This window comes from Bos indicus, chromosome 16 (assembly GCF_029378745.1).
Source record: "Bos indicus isolate NIAB-ARS_2022 breed Sahiwal x Tharparkar chromosome 16, NIAB-ARS_B.indTharparkar_mat_pri_1.0, whole genome shotgun sequence".
NCBI lineage: Eukaryota > Metazoa > Chordata > Mammalia > Artiodactyla > Bovidae > Bos > Bos indicus.
Window position 1 is genome coordinate 56156009 of NC_091775.1, and position 19381 is coordinate 56175389.

General features: G+C 38.5%; 1 protein-coding gene across 6 annotated transcripts in view; it reads right to left on the reverse strand.

Annotated features, from left to right (window-relative positions):
- Positions 1 to 15226, reverse strand: part of RC3H1 (ring finger and CCCH-type domains 1) — a 75808-nt gene extending 60582 nt beyond the window's left edge. For 2 of the 6 annotated variants that reach the window (XM_070768891.1, XM_070768886.1), the window contains exon 1: positions 1 to 14888. This exon is cut by the window's left edge and continues 18527 nt beyond it. The gene's annotated coding sequence lies outside the window, so the exon portion shown is untranslated. Of the gene's footprint in view, positions 14891 to 14971 lie in introns of those variants that run through there. The other 4 variants (XM_070768889.1, XM_070768887.1, XM_070768890.1 and 1 more) reach the window with 4 other exon arrangements.
- Between the last annotated feature and the right edge of the window lie 4155 nt (positions 15227 to 19381).

Genomic DNA, 19381 nt, shown 5'->3' on the forward strand with positions numbered 1-19381 from the left:
CCATGGGGTCGCTAAGAGTTGGACACGACTGAGTGATGTCACTTTCACTTTTCACTTTCATGCATTGGAGAAGGAATTGGCAACCCACTCCAGTGTTCTCGCCTGGAGAATCCCAGGGACTGGGGAGCCTGGTGGGCCGCCGTCTATGGGGTCGCACAGAGTCCGACACGACTGAAGTGACTTAGCAGCAGCAGCAGCTACTGTTAGAGAACCTACTGATTTGTTACTACTGTACCAGAATTAAACACAAAACATTTCCTCCAAAATAGGTAACAATGATCTCTGAGGGAATAAATACGTGCTTAGGTCTGTGTAGTGTGTGGAACAGGCAACAGAGGACAAAAGGATGGGATACGCCAAACCGCCATGGGTTATACAACAAACAAATCTAATTTTACATGCTATTCTTTCATAAAATAGGGGGCCTCCTTTCTTATCTTGGAGAAGGCAATGGCAACCCACTCCAGTACTCTTGCCTGGAAAATCCCATGGACGGAGCAGCCTGGTAGGCTGCAGTGCATGGGATTGCTAAGAGTCGGGCAGGACTGAGCGACTTAACTTTCACTTTTCTAATCTTAAATCACGAACAATTTGTCCCTCTCCCAATCCTGAACTTTCTCCCTATTTCCCTACACATATTATTATGTGAATTCCCTGAGGGAGGGCCTCAGTTGATTACCTTATTTAAAATGGACCCCTCAACCCTAATCATACTACCAGCACAATCTGTGCTTCCCATCTCATTCCTGATTAATTTTTCTCCAAAATACTTCTCACCATTCAATATGCTGTTTCTCTTATTTTGCTACAGTGTGGAACTGCCACTAGTAAAATTTAAGTTCCATGAAGACAGAGATTTTTGTTTGTTTCTCTCTCTCATCGTTTTTGAGTATATTTTATGTGCCAGGCACTATTCTAAATTTTACATGCATTATCTCACCTAGTCCTCACGATGATCCTATTAGATATCAGATATCATTATATCTTAATATTACAGTTGAAGAAACTCAGCACAAATGTTAGGTAATAAGCACAAGGTCACATGGTAATTAACTTGTCTCTATTTTTTTAAACTGGTAATGCCTTCTGTAGCCTTTGTTTCTTTAGTTACCTCACTACACAACGTGACACTCAATGTACACAACCTAGTAATCTGGTAAGCATCCTAGATTCCACCCTCTTCTACCTTCATTAAAAATTTTATATCATTTCTTACATCTGTATCTTCCTTTCTATCTCTCTTTCTATGATTGAAGGCTGTATTCATTCATTCATTCAAAAATTACTTACTGAGCACTGACCAAGTGCCACACACTGTCTTAGGATCTGAAGATGTAGTTCCTAGTGAAACAAAGTCCCTGCTCTCATACAGGATATATATAGTCTCTCTCACCTGGATCACACAGTGACCTTCTAAGTGATCTGTCTCCAGCTTTGTCTTCCTTCACCCTCCTCACAGCAGCTGGTCATTCACTTATGGTTTTCTTCTATGACCAAAAACAAAAGCAATAAAAAAGGACAATAACTTGAAAGATCCTCTTTCACAAGAGGATATCAAAATGGCCAATAAGTGTATCAGATACTTCTAAGAATCATCACAAGGGGAGTTTAAAGTAAAATGGCAATGAGAAACTATACCTAGCAGAATGGCTAAAAAAAAAAAAACTAACTGACAATACCACATATTAAAGGCTATATGAGCATGCAAAATTCTCATACAATGCTGCTAGCAGTGTGAACTGGTACACTTGGAAAACTGGCAGTAGCCTCTTAGATTAAACAAAAGCCGACTAAGGACTCCCAAATTTCACTGCCAGAGGAATGACTACATATGGTTACCAAAAAACGTATGCAATAATGTTCATAACAGCTTTACTCATAAAATGCCAAAAACAGACTGTAAACAATCCAAATGTTCATAAACAGTAGAGTGGATAAACTGTGACAATTTCATACAATGGAATACTATACAGCAAAAATAAAAATAGAACAACTGATCTACTGTTAAATATAACATGGCCAAATTTCAGAATACTACATTCAACAAAGCCAGATACAAAATAGCACCTTCTGCAGGATTCAGTTTATAGAAGGAGCAAAAAGAATACATGATGTACGATTTAGAAGAAAAACAGACTATGGTGCTAGAAGTGAGAATTTACTCTTGGGAAAGTTGGGAAACACTGGGGAGGAGAAAGAGTAGAAAGAATTCTTAGGTGCCAGAAACACTGAGTATCTTGATCTGGATGGTGGTTACACAAGTGTACATACATAAAAAGTCATCAAGATGTACACCTATGATTTTTGCCCTTTAGTGGGTGTGTTTTGTACCTCAAACATAAAACAAAAACAAAAAAAAACACAACTCTTTGATGGTGCCTTAGCAGAATTGATCCCAACTGCTTGAACACGTCATACAAGATCCCTGGGTTGTGGCCCCTACCTACCTCTCTAGCTTTATTTTTCATCACCATCTGCCTCAGGTTTTATATTTTAGCAACGAAAGTATGAAGATTTCCCCACACACAACATACGCTTTTTCACTCTAGGTCTTGTCTGGCTCAAATAAGTTAGGGATGTTAAACCCCTATTCACCCTTTAAGTCTCATTCAATTCAGGAAACTCCAGAAATCTCTTTAAAGCCCAGTATATATTAGGTTGCCCCTCTGATGGCTCCAATACATTCTAAACTTTATCTATAAGAGAAAATCCATACTGTTGTATACTGCAGTATGCCATTTCATTATTGTTTAGTTGTTCAGCTGTGTCTCTTTGTGACCCCATGAACTGTAGGCCACCAGACTTCTCTGTCCATGGAATTTTCCAAGCAAGAATACTGGAATGGGTTGCCATTTCCTCCACCAGGGGATCTTCCCAACCCAGGGATTAAACCCACATCTCCATGTCTTCTGAATGACAGGCAGATTCTTTACCACTGAGCCACTGGGGAAGCTGCTCCATGGCACATATCTGCTCAATAATTTTTAAATGATTGAAAAATATCACTACCTGATTGTGGCATGTTTCACATTTCTAAAGATAGTGCTGGACAAGTCACATGAAAGGTAAGAGTGCAGAATATATCACATTGGTTCTATTTTTATAATTCTGGTACTTAATATTTAGAAGAAAGTATACCTCCAAAATTAACCACATTCTTAAAAATATCTATAAATGAGGCAAAGCTAAAACTGAAGTAACAGATTAAAAAGTTAAGGATAAAGAAGCTAATCTGAAAAGACTATATATTGTGTGACTCCAGCTACACAATATTAGATTCCACAGAAACATATGAAAAGATACTTCATATCATATGTTATCAGGGAATGCAAATTAAAACAATAAAACATCACTACACACTATTAGAATGGCCAAAATCTGGAACACAGACAATATCAAATGCTGACAAAGATTCGGGGCCAACAGGAACTCTAATTCATTGTGGATAGGAAGGCAAAATAGGCCAGTTAACTTGGAAGACAATTTGGCAGTTTCTTACAAAACTAAACATATTCTTACCATACAATCCAGCATGACTCTCCTTGATATTTACCCAAAGGAGCTGAAAATTTGTATCCACACTAAAATCTGCATGTGGGTATTTACAGCAGCTTTATTCATAATTGCAAAACTTGGAAGCAATCAACCAAGACGTCCACCAGTGAATGGATAAATAACTGTGGTACAATCAGACAATGGAATATTATTCAGTTCTAAAAAAAAAATAAATGAACTACCAAGCCATGAAGAGACATGGAAGAAACTTGAATGCATATTACTAAATGAAAGAAGAATGCATATTGTACAAATCCATAGAATGTACAACACCAAGAGTGAACCCTAACCCTAATATAAACTATAGATTTAAACATCAATTTTAAGTTTATCAATTATAATCAATGTACCACTCTGGTGGTGAATGTTGATAATAAGGGTGGCTATGCATGGGTTGGGGAAAACTTGGTACCTTCTCAATTTTACTGTGAACCTAAAACTGCTCTAAAAACAAACAAAGTCTTTTTAAAGCTAAAAAGAATATTTTAAAAAGTTAATAACTGAATTTGAAATCTTCCTTCTCCTTTGCCACTTATCATTTTGTCATTATACAGCTGTGAAGATGAGTAAAGTTTTAATACTCTGAATACGGTGAATTAACTAATAATGCATGTCAATCATTAGGGGAATAAGTGCTACAGCTTCAATATTTAAAGGTGTTTTCAAGAGATTATCTGTTCTAAGCTACTCTTAAATGCTTTTAAAGAGATTTAAATATTACATTTTCTATCCTAAGGATTTTCTTATTCAAAAAACCCTCTCTCCCTCCTCCTCTCCTTTTTAAAGCAGGAGAAAGAGAATAAATTGAAAGGAACTTTTGTGACCTTATGAGTAGATTTTATCAACTGCAGACTAACATAATAAAATGACATTTTCAAAAAACTTGACTCAGGTAACTCATAACTCAACTTTTCTAAATGTATGAAGAGCCTTACATTTTTTAAAAGTTTTTAATAAATTTAAAGAGAGGCTAGATTCAAGCAAAGAGTGACAGTTTTAATCAAAACAGTAATTAATGTAAAAACTGACATATAAAACATGGGTTTTAAGAGCAGTAATTACAGGGAAAGCATTTCAAAATGAAGGTTAAAATTCAGGCTTTTTTTTTAATACAGTACTTAAACATGCAAGACTACTACTCTTTTAACAGAATGTCTTCACAAAAATGAACTTTTGAGCAAGCATAACTATCAATAACCTCAGATATGGAGATGACACCACCCTATGGTAGAAAGTGAAGAACTAAAAAGCCTCTTGATGAAAGTGAAAGAGGAGAGTGAAAAAGTTGTCTTGAAGCTCAACATTCAGAAAACTAAGATCATGGCATCTGGTCCCATCACTTCATGGTAAATAGATGGGGAAACAGTGGAAACAGTGTCAGACTATTTTTTTGGGCTCCAAAATCACTGCAGATGGTAATTGCAGCCATGAAATTAAAAGACACTTGCTCCTTAGAAGGAAAGTTATGACCAACCTAGATAACATATTCAAAAGCAGAGACATTACTTTGCCAACAAAGGTCCGTCTAGTCAAGGCTATGGTTTTTCCAGTGGTCATGTATGGATGTGAGAGTTGGACTGTGAAGAAAGCTGAGCGCCAAAGAATTGATGCTTTTGAACTGTGGTGTTGGAGAAGACTTGAGAGTCCTTTGGACTGCAAGGAGATCCAACCAGTCTATTCTAAAGGAGATCAGTCCTGGGTATTCTTTGGAAGGACTGATGCTAAAGCTGAAACTCCAATCCTTTGGCCACCTCATGCGAAGAGTTGACTCACTGGAAAAGATCCTGATGCTGGGAGGGATTGGGGACAGGAGGAGAAGGGGACGACAGCGGATGAGATGGCTGGATGGCATCACTGACTCGATGGACGTGAGTTTGAGTGAACTCCAGGAGTTGGTGATGGACAGGGAGGCCTGGAGTGCTGCAATTCAGTGATAGACAGGGAGGCCTGGTATGCTGCGATTCATGGGGTCACAAAGAGTTGGACACGACTGAGCGACTGAACTGAACTGAACTAAACCAGTGTACAGTGAAGGTCAAATCAAGACCATACACAGTATGGCTATTTTCAGCAAAAGCAGAGGTACAGCTTACCCCAAAAGAAAAGCAAAAGAGACTGACACAAGGCTCTCCATTTTTCAAGCTCTGGAAACTTGAACATGATAATCTGAAGAATGTTTAAGAAGATACAGGTTTATGTGGTAACCAAATTGGATGTTACAAAGTATTTGAATAGAATATAAACTACACCAGGGGCCAACAGAGAATTTTGGATGGCAACAATGTTCAGTTAAAATTCTATTCACTCTTACCAGCTAATATTCATATTAGTACAGGAAATTAATTTTTATTAGACAAAGTGGGTCATACACAGAGCAAAAAAGTTTTTCCATCATAACTGAATTATAGAGAAGAATCAGTGAAATAAATTTCATTTTCAAGTTCTCATTTTTTAAAGAATTAGTACATCATTATTTATTAAATCTATAGCTATAACCTCTACAGTTTTGATATAAATCACAGTCCCCAATAAACTCTTCAAACGTAACTGCAACTTTAAAATTACTGTAAAAGCAACCCCAACTAGTGGAAATCCCCAGAGAGAACTAGAAAAAGGAGTTCTAGATTCTGATCTAATTTCTGCCAGTTATTAGCTCTGAGACATGTTTACCTTTGATAAGAATTCAAAAGGTGTAGAGAAAAAACGAAGAAAAAGATGACTCTAGATTTTAGGGACAAGAAGAGTGGAGTAAAAGATGATGCCCTGATAGGAAACCACATTATAATGGACAGCATCTGGAAAGGCTGATTCTTTGGGGGAGTAAAGAATTTTAAATTATGTTAAGTTTAGGACTGCTGGCAGCATAAGCCAAAGCACTGAAAATGTAGGCTTAATGACAAATTGAGGCTCTGTAGGTAAATTCTCTGTGAGAGTGAATGTAAATGGAGAATCAGATTTTGACTGGTATCAGCGTTCTTCAATAGAACTTCTTGAGATGATGGAAATGTGCTATATCTGCATTTTCCAATATAGTAGCCACTAGCCACATGTAGCTACATGTAGTGATGGACAAGGAAGCCTGGCATACTGCAGTCCATGGGGTCGCAAAGAGTCAGACACGACTGAGCAACTGAATTGAACTGAGCCACATGTGGCTACTGAACCCTTGAAATGTGGCTGGTGCAACTGAGGAACTAAATTTTAAATTCTGATTTTAATTAATTAAAATTTAAATTTATCCATACAACAGAGCATTATTTAGCAATAAAAAGAAATGAGCTATAAAGTCATGGCGAGACAGGGAAGAATCTTAAACGTACGTTGCTAAGTGAAAGACAATCTCACCCGTAGAACCATACAATACAAATCATGAACTGTAAAGTAAACTATGGACTTTAGTTAATAATTTGTCAATACTGGTTTATCAATTATAACAAACGAACCAAACTAATGTAAGATGTTAACAGAAGTAACTGTGGGGAAAGGCATACATGGAAACATTACTTACAGTGCAGTTTTTCTATAAACCTAAAACTGCTCTATAAGAAAATCTAAATAATCACATGTAGCTAGTGCCTGGTAACAGCACAGGTTCATATTAATGAAAGACTGATGTGGGAAGAAAATGAGAATGGTATTTCATTCTTTACCACCAACTCCACCAGTACACAAGGTTTATTTTTATGTTGAATACTAACATTTGACAGCAGAAAATGTTCAAATATTCTAGATGAATATCTTTCTAAAGTGATTTTTATTAAAATGTAAGAAAGTAACATTTATTGAATGCATACTATACTAAAGATATAAGTTAACTCACTTAAATTTCGAAACAATCCTTTAAGATATTACCATTTCTGTTTTTAGAGACAAAAAATTATACAGTTATATGATAAAAGATGGGAACTAAGATACATCTGACTCCAAAGTCTATGTTTTAATATACTCTGTATATAGTTTTATGATTCCCAAATCACACACATAAGGGAATGTTCCCAAAATGAATCTACCATGAAGAACAACAGGTTATACTGCAAAATACAATAATTAATTAATTAATTAATGATATACTCAGAAGTCTAAAGTGTCTTTGTATTTCACTGTCCCAAGCTAATGTGATAATGTAGGACTGGATAAATACAAGCTGGAATCAATACTGCTGGGAAAATATCAACAAATATGCAGATGATACCAGTCTAACGGCAAAGTGAAGAGGAACTAAAGAGCCTCTTGATGAGGGTGAAAGAGGAGAGTGAAAAAGCTGGCTTAAAACTCAACATTAAAAAAACAAAGATCATGGCACAAAGTCCCATCACTTCATGTCAAATAGAAGGGGGACAAGTGGAAACAGTGGGCTCCAAAATTACTGCAGATGGTGACTGCAGCCATGAAATTAAGAGACGTTTGCTCCTTAGAAGGAAAGTTATGACCAACCTAGACAGCATACTAAAAAGCAGAGACATCACTTTGCTGATAAAGGTCCATACAATCAAAGCTATGGTTCTTCCAGTAGCCATGTATGGATGTGAGAGTTGGACCATCAAGAAGCTTGAGCGCTTAAGAACTGATGCCTTCAAATCAGGGTGCTGGAGAAGATTCTTGAGTGCCTTTTGGACTGCAGGAGATGAAACCAGTCAATCCTAAAGGAAATCAACCCTGAATATTCATTGGAAGGACTGATGCTGAAGCTCCAATGGGAACAGCTGACTCATTGGAAAAGACCTTGATGCTGGGAAAGACTGAAGGCAAAAGAAGAAGAGGGTGGCAGAGGATGAGATGGTTAGATAGCATCACTGATGCAATGGACATGAGTTTGAGCAAACTCCGGGAGACAGTGAAGTACAGGGAAGCCTGGCATGCTGTAGTCCATGGGATTGCAAACAGTCGGACACAATTTAGAGACTGAACAACAACAACGGTGATTTTTTATCTTACTACTCTTCCTGCTGTCCATCTTACCTAGAGTGCCTCTACTCCCACACCTAATTTGCATTTTTAATCTGCTGTGAAATTATATCAAACTTCTTAGAATAACACACAGTGCAAGAGAGGTTCTAAGCCAGTTGCCTTCATATAGATGATTTAGTTCATTAATATTTAATGAAGGCTTTTTGGCTATTTCTTATTCTAAATTGGGATCTGGCCAGATGATACACTGTTTTATAATGAAGCTAAGAATATAATGATCCTGTTTCATTCACAAATCTTACACTAAACCATATTTTCAAGCATAATCTCTAAACATAACCTCATTTAAAGATGTTCTTTTATGATTAAATGTATTAATTTAGCACACTAGCTTTCTAATAAATGTTACTAATAATTCTAATTAAATGTTCTAATAATTATGTTATCAACATAAACGAGGTATATGTAAACATAAATATTTACAAAGAGAGTTGAAATTTTCCTGAAAAAATTCACTAGTAAAAAAAAAAAAAGAAGGGGACTTTGCTGGTGGTCCAGTGGCTAAGACTCCATGCTCCCAAGGCAGGGGACCTAAGTTTGGTCACTGGTCAGGGAACCATATCCTACACCTGCAACTTCGACCAGGTGCAGCCAAATAAATAAATATTAAAAAAAAAGAGAGAGAATAAGAGAAAGCAGGAATTTTACGGCATTGAATTCTAAATATATCTATATAATTTTTTAAATCACTTTTAAAGTTGCTCTTAAAACACTTAATAATTAAATTTTCCCTAAAAGAGATGAAATTAGCATCAAAATTTAAATTTTTCTTCCCTGCTTAGAGCTTTTGTATCTGTAAAGTATTATAAATCTTTAACAGATAATATAAAATCTGTATTTCACTTCTCATCGTAAACATTAAAATTCAAATTTATTAGGGGAAGTACCTAATTTTGAATTTTGGAAAAGAATAAAAGAGTATTTTCAAAGCCCAAAATTGAAGCTTTAAATTCAGCAGTAATTCTAAATTTACAGAAGTCCAACTTTATTATACTTTATTCCAGAAAGAAAAAAAAGTCTGTTTATTTTCTCCCTCAATCAACCAACAAACATTTACAAACCAATTGCTTCTGTTTAACATGCTTTTGGAGGGAATTAGGTATAGAGTTGGAGAAGGCAATGGCACCCCACTCCAGTACTCTTGCCTGGAAAATCCCATGGACGGAGGAGCCTGATAGGCTGCAGTCCATGGGGTTGCTAGGAGTCGGACACGACTGAGCAACTTCACATTGACTTTTCACTTTCATGCATTGGAGGAGGAAATGGCAACCCACTCCAGTGTTCTTGCCTGGAGAATCCCAGGGACAGGGGAGCCTGGTGGGCTGCCGTCTATGGGGTCGCACAGAGTCGGACATGACTGAAGCGATTTAGCAGCAGTAGCAGCAGGTATAGAGTCCGGAGAAGGCAATGGCACCCCACTCCAGTACTCTTGCCTGGAAAATCCCATGGACGGAGGAGCCTGGTAGGCTGCAGTCCATGGGGTCGCCAAGAGCCGGGCATGACTGAGGGACTTCACTTTCACTTTTCACTGTCATGCATTGGAGAAGGCAATGGCACCCCACTCCAGTGTTCTTGCCTGGAGAATCCCAGGGACAGGGGAGCCTGGTGGGCTGCCGTCTATGGGGTCACACAGAGTCGGACACGACTGAAGCAACTTAGCAGCAGCAGCAGCAGCAGGTAGAGTCAAGACCAAGGTTTTGAAGATTTAGTCAACAAGCAAATCCAAACAGCCTCAAATGTTAGCTGAATAAAAGTCATAAAGTTAGACTCATAAAGATAAAAGACCTTCAATCTAACCAGCACTTTCTACTGTAACTTCAAATAAGTTCTTGTTTATTAATGTTTCAAGTTTATTTTATATATTAAGAAAAAACAAAAGGCAAACAAGTTGCAGACAACAGACTAAGTATTCATTGCTCACAATTGTAGAGAACATTAAAATTTAGTTAATTCTCACAACCCTAATGAATCTGAGAGTTTAAGTACAACTTCTCTGGAGTGATCAAAACAAAAACGTCAAAATGCTGTGACTTCCAACTTTTCTCCCATAAAGAATCCCTGGCAGCATGCCTACTGTACTTAGAGAAGAACACAAAGAATGAGGTGGTTTTTGATTCCTAACAATCATATCACAAAGTCTTTTCTTGCAATTTCAATTATACACAGCACTCGTGCTCAATCTTGGCTCAAAGTGATTTTATGTTAAATTCACAGAGACAGAAAGTAGTATGGTGGGTTGCCAGGGACTGGGGGAGGGGGAATGGGGAGTAACTGCTCAATGGGTACAAAAGCTTCCTTTTGGGGTGATAAAATGTTTTGGAATTAGACAGAGGTGGTGGTTGTACAACATTGTGAATGTATTGGCACTGAACTGTTAAATATGGTTAATTTTATATTATGCGATTTAAACCTCCATTTAAAAAAATTTATGTTACAACATATAGACCATTTTAGAGTTCTTCAAAAACATTGTTACCACATTCAAATGCTGTTTAGATCTTGGAGATATTTAGAAAAAAAGCATTACAAGCTAAATTATCACCATATATATACAGTAATAGGTGTGTATTGATATCAGTGCTAAAATGCCTGAGAAACATCGAAATATTGCTGACATACTTTGTAAATAATCTCAAAAAATATATAAATGAACCTTGCGATATTTAATCCTCTAGGACAGAACACAATTTTAGTCAGCTCAACTGGGCATGTTAAGGTGAACTCAAAATTACTAAAATTTTTCTCTCAAACCTCAATCAGAAATACTGTAAACTGATGAGAAATGTCTAATATTACATAAAGAGTAAACAAGAATATAAGAAGTAAACAAGCACAAATCTGACCAACACTGGATATAAATAAATATGCTAAAGCTAACTGTCTTGCGGATGTAGCGCAACATCACTTCAGATTGAGTAAACTTCACACATGAAAATGTATAAACTCAACATTAAGAAACTTTGGAGTAAGAAAAATTCCTTTATATAAATGGTTGACAAAATTAATATTATGCTATACCCTCAGAGGCTAGTCCAAATACAGTCTAGACTTTAGGATTAAACAAAAGAGATGGTAATCTTAAAGTAGATCCTAATAGCAGGCTGATTTTGAAATATGTGACTGTCTTGATGCAGGTCAACCTGAGAATTTAAATCCACTTGAATCCAACCCCAAAGAATACCTGAACTCCTGAGCACATACAGGGCCAAAGCTAAACCAGGTCAGCATACCCTGCCAAGAAACATCCTGCTCCGAAGTGTCCACCAAACAAGGATCATTTATCAGTTTATTCTTCACTTTACTGGATACCAACCACATCCAAGATATATGCAAGAAAAGGCTCATCAGGCCCCACCAAACTCCATTTCAAGCTCTAATATCTGGAGATAAAAAATGCTGCAGAATTCTAAATGGTCTATGGCTTTAAAAAATTATAAATGAAGAGCTTCAAATGTAAGCTGACCTGACCTTAACATCATTGAAAGTTACTAAAATCATTTAAAAATCTTCGTATTTATTTCAAAGGTACAATTTAGTTAACAAATTAAAGCCATGAAACAGTTACAACATTACCACAAATCTGTTCTATGTAAACAGTATGAGTTTCTATATGTATGGCATTCAGATGTAATAAAACCAAAATCGAGGGTTTTTTCTGTAATTTACATGAGTAAATACTTTCTCAAACTTGTAAGTGAATACTGGCAGGGTACAAATAATGAAAATAGAAAGGATATTAGCACAAAAGGCAAACTCAATATTACAAAACATAGTTCATAGTTTAAAAAAAAGAAATTCGTCATAAAGGAGATGCCAATTTAACCTTGGGACATATGGCAGGAGTAGCAGTAGTAAAACATCTATTAATAAGTTGAGTCACAAGACTTGGGTTTGAGTAAGCTTTTTCATCTATTAATTAAGTGGTCTTTTTGCCAGTTATAGTAGCTTCTCCTTAGACTGAGACTCTTACTATATAAAATGAGAATACCAGCAATACTACAGACGAATTAGGAGGAATAAATGCAAATATTTTTATTCATTTTATAAATATGCTTTGAAAAACTGTAATTTTAGATTTTTAATGTATTAAAAAAAGCCTTTCAAATTTCTTCAAATGAATCAAACATATAGTAACTTTTAATATTACCTCAAAAATACAAAACTAATTCTTAAGCTGTGGTCCCAAAACTTCTTAGAGGAAATTCTTAAATTATCACTTGAGAAAATCTGAATTGACATAATTGGAATAAACATTAATATTGAGGACATGACAATTGAGGGGTCACATCTTAAAACAGCTTGACACAAACAAAAGCACAATTCTCCAAGAGCTTTTTCAATATCGAATAGAAATTGGGACCTAGCCTCAATGCTTGTTGGGTCAGCATCTAATTTCAAACACAAAACCATCAACACTTAAAAATCTTTGTTTTCAGGAAGATGATGAGGCAAATTAGTCCTTAACACAAGATCTGTTTTCACAACAAAGCACACTGACCACTTAAAATTTACAAAATCATAAGTTACTACAATTGTTCTAATAGGTTTAGAGTCACAGATAAATTTAAGTATCAGTCACAGATAAATTTAAGTATCATGATATAGAGATTACTTGCACTCTGTATCAATCTAACACAATTCAGCAAAAAAAAAAAAAAAGACTGACTGATTAAATTATAACTTTGAACACTTTAAAAATGTCCCTTTTGAAATGTATTCCCAGAAAATTCATATCAGCAGGAGCCATGTGAAAGTTGTTCTCTCCCCACTACCTAAAAAGTCAAAACATCCGCAACGTTATTTATACTAGACATAAAATGAAAGTCATTCATATTCATCTATTATACTTCAATTCTAAACAATAAAATAGTCCAACCTCCACGTTTATTCAATTGCTAGTCTATTTACCGTGAGTTTTTGTGGAAGAACCAAGGACCAGTGCCTCTCATTAAAGTTCATATAACCTGAAAATGCTCTAAATTACAACAGACATGGACAATTCTAACTAGAAGTTCACCCTAAAACTGTGTAAAAGATATTAACTGGCATATTCTCTGCACAGCACAGGTTCTGTGAAGAACGCAAACCAGTTGGACCATGAGAGTGAATGTTAAATAGTGCAAAGCAGTCTTTCGGACGCATTCAAATATTTTTAATATAAATTTCTCCATACCGCCGTAGAAACTGAAATAGAAATAACTTGGATAATTTCCTCCTTGAGAAATTAAGTTTAGGAGAAATAGTAGTTAATTTTTTTTTTTTTTTTTTTTAGTAGTTAATTGTTGACGTTTCAGAAGTCACTACACAGGGCAACTATAATGCGTCTTGATAAGCCTAAACATTCAACAGAGAACAGTTGTTTCTACTTTTCGAAAATTGTTAAAAAAAAAAAAAAAAAAGACAAGTTCTAGCCTGGCGATGAACCTCTTCTGTCTCCTGAAGAAATGCTTCATTCGGTCTATTTTATCTAGTTAATATTGCTTCTTATGAGGCACACTAATAATTTAAAACGGTTCCTTTGAAGAAAAGTTTTATTCAAACATTACAATTTGTCTCCGCGTTGCCAGTAAGCGGCTTTGTTTCCAGTTTCTGGGACTATTCTGGGATGTCAAGAGTTATATTATTTACCGTTCCAAAAGAGCCCTTGTTTCACTCTCACCCTGGACGCGAACACAATTGATGTTTACAGAGAACCGATGCCTAGAGATGTTTAAAGAGGAATAGTCTTTAGCTCTCTCTCTCTCTCTCTCTCCATCCTTTGTCGATAATCACATTTTACCTGGTAGATTTCTTGCTGTTGTGCACTTAATTTTTTTTTTTTTAAACACCTGCAAACATAACCGCCCTAGCGCCGCCGGGAAGAAAAAAAGACTACCGGGCTCGCTCTGCAGTAGCTCCAGGCAAACAGACTTCGTAAAACCCACTTGGCCAAGGAAAGGGAGCGCTTAAGGGGTAGGGGAGAGGGAGCAGCCTTGAGGTGCAGGGAGGCAGAGGCGGCGCCTGTTTACAGACGCCTTCACCTCCTCCACCCCCGCAGCCTGAGGGTCCAAAAAGCATCCCCTGGGCGCTCTCTGCTCCCGCCGAGTTCCTCGGACTAACAGAGGGGCTGGGCAGCCTGGTGGCCCCCTCCCTATGGCCGAAGCCTCCCTCGCCCTCCCCACGTCCAGGGCGGCGTCTGTACCTCCCCACGGCCTACCCACCCCTGCAGGCCCTCCCGGCGGCATGCGGAGGCCTGAGGCCTAAAGGACGCCGGCCACTGACAAGCCCCTGGACCACCGGCGAGGTCCGAGACCGGGCGGGCGGACGCCACGGCCGAGGAGCCGAGGGCGGCCGAGGACAGACCCTGCCCCGCCGCGGCCGCCTATTGTTCCCGACGGAGGCCAGGCCGCGGCCGCCCGGCTCCCCACGCCGCCGCCGCCGCCGCCGCCGCCGCCTGCCGCTCGCTCACCGCGCTGGTCCGAGCAGTAGCTCCTCTCAGCTCCGAGTCCCCGCGGCCGTCGCCACCGCCGGGGCAGCCACCGCTGCCGCCGCTGCCACCGTCGACTCTGACTCTGTCCCAGGCCGCCGGGCCACGGCCGCCGCCGCCACCACCAGCGCCGCCTCCGGCCCCCCACCTGCTGCTGAGGCTGCTCCTGCAGCAGGGGCCATCTTGTTGGTCTGCCTCCTCTTCCTCCTCCTCCTCCTCCTCTTCCTCCGCCCCGTCGCTAGTTGTCCTCGTCCCCTTCCTCTTCCTCGGGCTCCGGCCCGCCCCAGAGACTGGGGCGGAGACGAGGGCGAGGCTCCTCCTTCCGGGGGCGGGCCATGCGGAGGGGGCGGGGCGGGCGCGGGAGCAAAGCTCTGAGTCACCCGCCACCAACGCCGTGGAGGGAGGGCGGCGTCGCTCCCCGCCTGGACCCGGCGCGCACCCACGCCCTGAGCTGAAGAACTGGTCCCCCAGCGCCTCGGCGTCCCGCGGGCAAGTGGCCAGACGGCGAGGGTGAATTCGAAAATTTCTGACATTTCCAACCGGTCCGGCACTCACCTCTAGTCCCTTGGCTATCTCAACCCGTCCCTCTACTCTTGTTTCTTTTTCACGTCTCTCCTCCTACACCTCAGAAGAATTTGTTCTTATCTCGTTTTATCCTGGTTCTTGATCACATCAGCTTTGCCCTAGTCACTCCTTTTACAGAGTCTCTGAAGAATTCAGCCTCCCAACAGGGCTGAACAGTCCAAAGGCCTGGACACTCGACTGCCTCAAAACGTCTCTCCAGGCCTATGTGACCAATTAACAGCTGTCTGAGGGAGGACAGGAAAAGAACTGGCTCTTAGAAGAAAAAACTCGGATCTAAAAGCTAACCTTGTGGTTATTGAAAGTCTCTTCTCCCTTATGGAAAAGAAGTCATCTTCATTTGGGGTCATGGAAGACCCCTTCAAGACAATTCAGTTTAACCAAACATTTGCTTTTAAGAAAGGAGAGAAATGGGGATTCTTCTTATACCATACAGTCCTAATTTCAAAATAAATCAGCTAGAATAGAGAGAGACGGTCCTCAAATAAGCACGCAATTAATACTCTTCTGCATTATCATCCCTTTGTTTTTTCCTCAGGTCTGGCCAAGAGAAGAGAGATTTTGCTGTCCTGTCCTTTCTTCCCTGCATACATCCCCAACACCAAGAGAAGTACTATATTTAGAGAAGCTTCTGTTTTTAAGCTGATAAATTCAATTACTGTAACAGCCAATGTTTTTATATTATTTGTAAATAATATATCACACACCTTCCTAAATTCTGAGCAGAGAACAGTTCTTTTTAGTTGCTAACACCCTCCTGCTACTCAAATTTCAGCTTCTTTCTAGAAGACCTATTGATGCCTTTATACTGATTGGAATTTAGTCTCTTTGAAGTGGGCTGAATCAGTAACCATCTCTTCAACCCAGTAAATAGTAACCCCAGTCCTGACAAGGGCAAATTTCTAGCTACCATGGAGGGATTAGGTGGGTGTGTGCTAATCTAAAGGCTATCTTTTGGATAGCATTTCCCTTCTCAGCCAGGCCTCCCGTCTCCTGCTGGGAAAAAAAGATTAATCTGTTCCTCCAGTTTTTCCTCCTCCTCCCTTCTCACTCCTAGGGAACCTTCCACAACAGAAGGTTTCAGCGGCTGTTGCTAGGCAAACATGCCAACTTCCCTGTTTAGGTGAAGCAAGTAAGCCAACTTTCATTACAGTCAACCTAGATAATGTAATTTATTTGAACTGTTAATAGTTACACCTCAACAGGTAGACCCACTTCAAGGTTCCCTTAAAAAGTAAGATTTTTAAGTTAAATTTATTTTTATTTTGGTTAAAAATAAGTTTTAAATGCAGGGGCTTCCCAAAATTCATTTTAATGATATAGTTAAGAAAACATTTGGCAAAAAAAAAAAAAGACCAGCTTTGAAGAAAACAAGTGTTTGCAATAAAAACTAATCTACAAAAAGTAGTTTATATACTTTGAAGCCCCAGATAGGGTAGATGTATAAAGTGCAGAGAATAATTTATCCCATGAGACTAAGTCTGTTTAGCAGATAATATGGTTATTCGGTGGAAAAAAAAATATATATATCCTGGATTTTATTCCCAAATTAACTCTGTAAGAATTCTAGCTAGTGAATTCAGCACTTTTCCCCCCTGATGCTGCTGTTTAAAATTTTTACTATGTTATTGTTAAGTGATAGTAACCATTTTTAGGGTGTTGAGAGTTAATATGAATAAGATTAAATAATTATGTTGAAATTTAAATTATATTTAAGCTTCTAAATGCTTAAATTATATAATTTGTTTTAATCCAGTGAAATTTATATGTAAATTTTCATGTAAAGGGCTTAGAACAGCACATGGCACACAAAAGGTATACAAATGTTCTTTAAAAATCCACTTTAGATATATATCATTATAGTCTTTAGTTTCTTGATCAGTCATATAAGGATGACAGTAACCAAATACAATTTTGCTCTTAGCATGAACCCTAAAAATTTTTAGTGCTGTTTTTTAATGTCACACACAAATCAGTTAGAATAAGCCCTTATAAATTTTTTAAATGTGTTTTCTGATATGCCTATATAATGTTTTTCTTTTGATTATTTATTTAGAATAGGCTATGCTTTTTAGTTTATGCTAAGTGATTTTCTAAGTTACCATATGCTTTAAAATTGATCTGGAATGTGTAATTGTCAACTTAAAGCACTGCTTATTGTATTAGGGCTAGGAAAAAACCTTACTGCAAACCAACTCACTGCGACAGCTGAAACAGAGACTACTATAAGTTAGGTAGGTGACATATATACTCAACTCTTTGTTACAGATAAGTGCCATGTTATTGAGTAGGGAGGCTAGAGAGTGGGACGGACTGGAGGAGGAGGAAAAAATTCAAAGATAAATGAATCGTGTGTCCCTGCCTTAAAAAAATGTAATAATCTAGTGGGAAGAATACAATGAGAAGTACTTATCAACAGCTAGAGTATAAAATAGATGATTCTTGCATAAAAATATAGAATTCTGTGAAAGTTAAAAGGAAAAACTAGTGGGAATTGTCATTCTTATATCATAGAACCTACCTTTTGACAGATGTCAATACTGTGCGTTAGATCTGTATGTAGAGGCATATAAGTACAATCAGCTTTCAATAGACGCCTGATTGGAGGATTTGCTCACACACTAGCAAATAAATCTATTAATTAAGTTGAATTAGATCTATTAAAGTACAGCTGATTTTGGTATTGACCATCTGGTGATGTCCATGTGTAGAGTCTTCTCTTGTGTTGTTGGAAGAGTGTTTGCTGTGACCAGTGCATTCTCCTGGCAAAACTCTGTTAGCCTTTGATGACCTGCTTCGTTTTGTACTCCAAGGCCAAATCTGCCTGTTACTCCAGGTATCATTTGACTTCCTACTTTTGCATTCCAGTCCCCTATAATGAAAAAGACATCTCTTTTGGGTGTTAGTTCTAGAAAGTCTTGTAGGTCTTCATAGAACTGTTCAACTTCAGCTTCTTCAGTATTACTGGTCGGGGCATAGACTTGGATTTCCGTGATATTGAATGATTTGCCTTGGAAATGAACAGAGATCATTCTGTCATTTTTGAGATTGCATCCAAGTACTGCATTTCAGACCCTTTTGTTGACTATGAGGGCTACTGCATTTCTTCGAAGGGATTCTTGCCCACAGTAGTAAATAGAGTGGTCATCTGAGTTAAATTCACCCATTCCAGTCCATTTTAGTTTGCTGATTCCTAAAATGTCCACTGTTCACTCTTGCCATCTCCTGTTTGACCACTTCTAATTTACCTTGAATCATGGACCCAACATTCCAGGTTCCTATGCAATACTACTTTTTACAGTGTCAGACTAAACTTCCATCACCCGTCACATCCACAACTGAGTGTTGTTTTTGCTTTGGCTCTGTCTCTTCATTCTTCCTGGAGTTATTTCTCCACTCTTCTCCAGTAGCAAACTGGGCACCTTCCAACCTGGGGAGTTCATCTTTCAGTGTCATCCCTTTAAAATCACTGCAGATGGTGACTGCAGCCATGAAATTAAAAGATTCTTACTCCTTGGAAGGAAAGTTATGACCAACCTAGCATATTAAAAAGCAGAGATATTACTTTGCCAACAAAGGTCCGTCTAGTCAAGGCTATGGTTTTACCAGTGGTCATGTATGGATGTGAGAGTTGGACTGTGAAGAAAGCTGAGCACCGAAGAATTGATGCTTTTGAACTGTGGTGCTGGAGAACACCCTTGCGAGTCCCTTGGACTGCAAGAAAATCCAACCAGTCCATCCTAAAGGAGATCAGTCCTGGATGTTCATTGGAAGGACTGATGCTGAGGCTGAAACTCCAATACTTTGGCC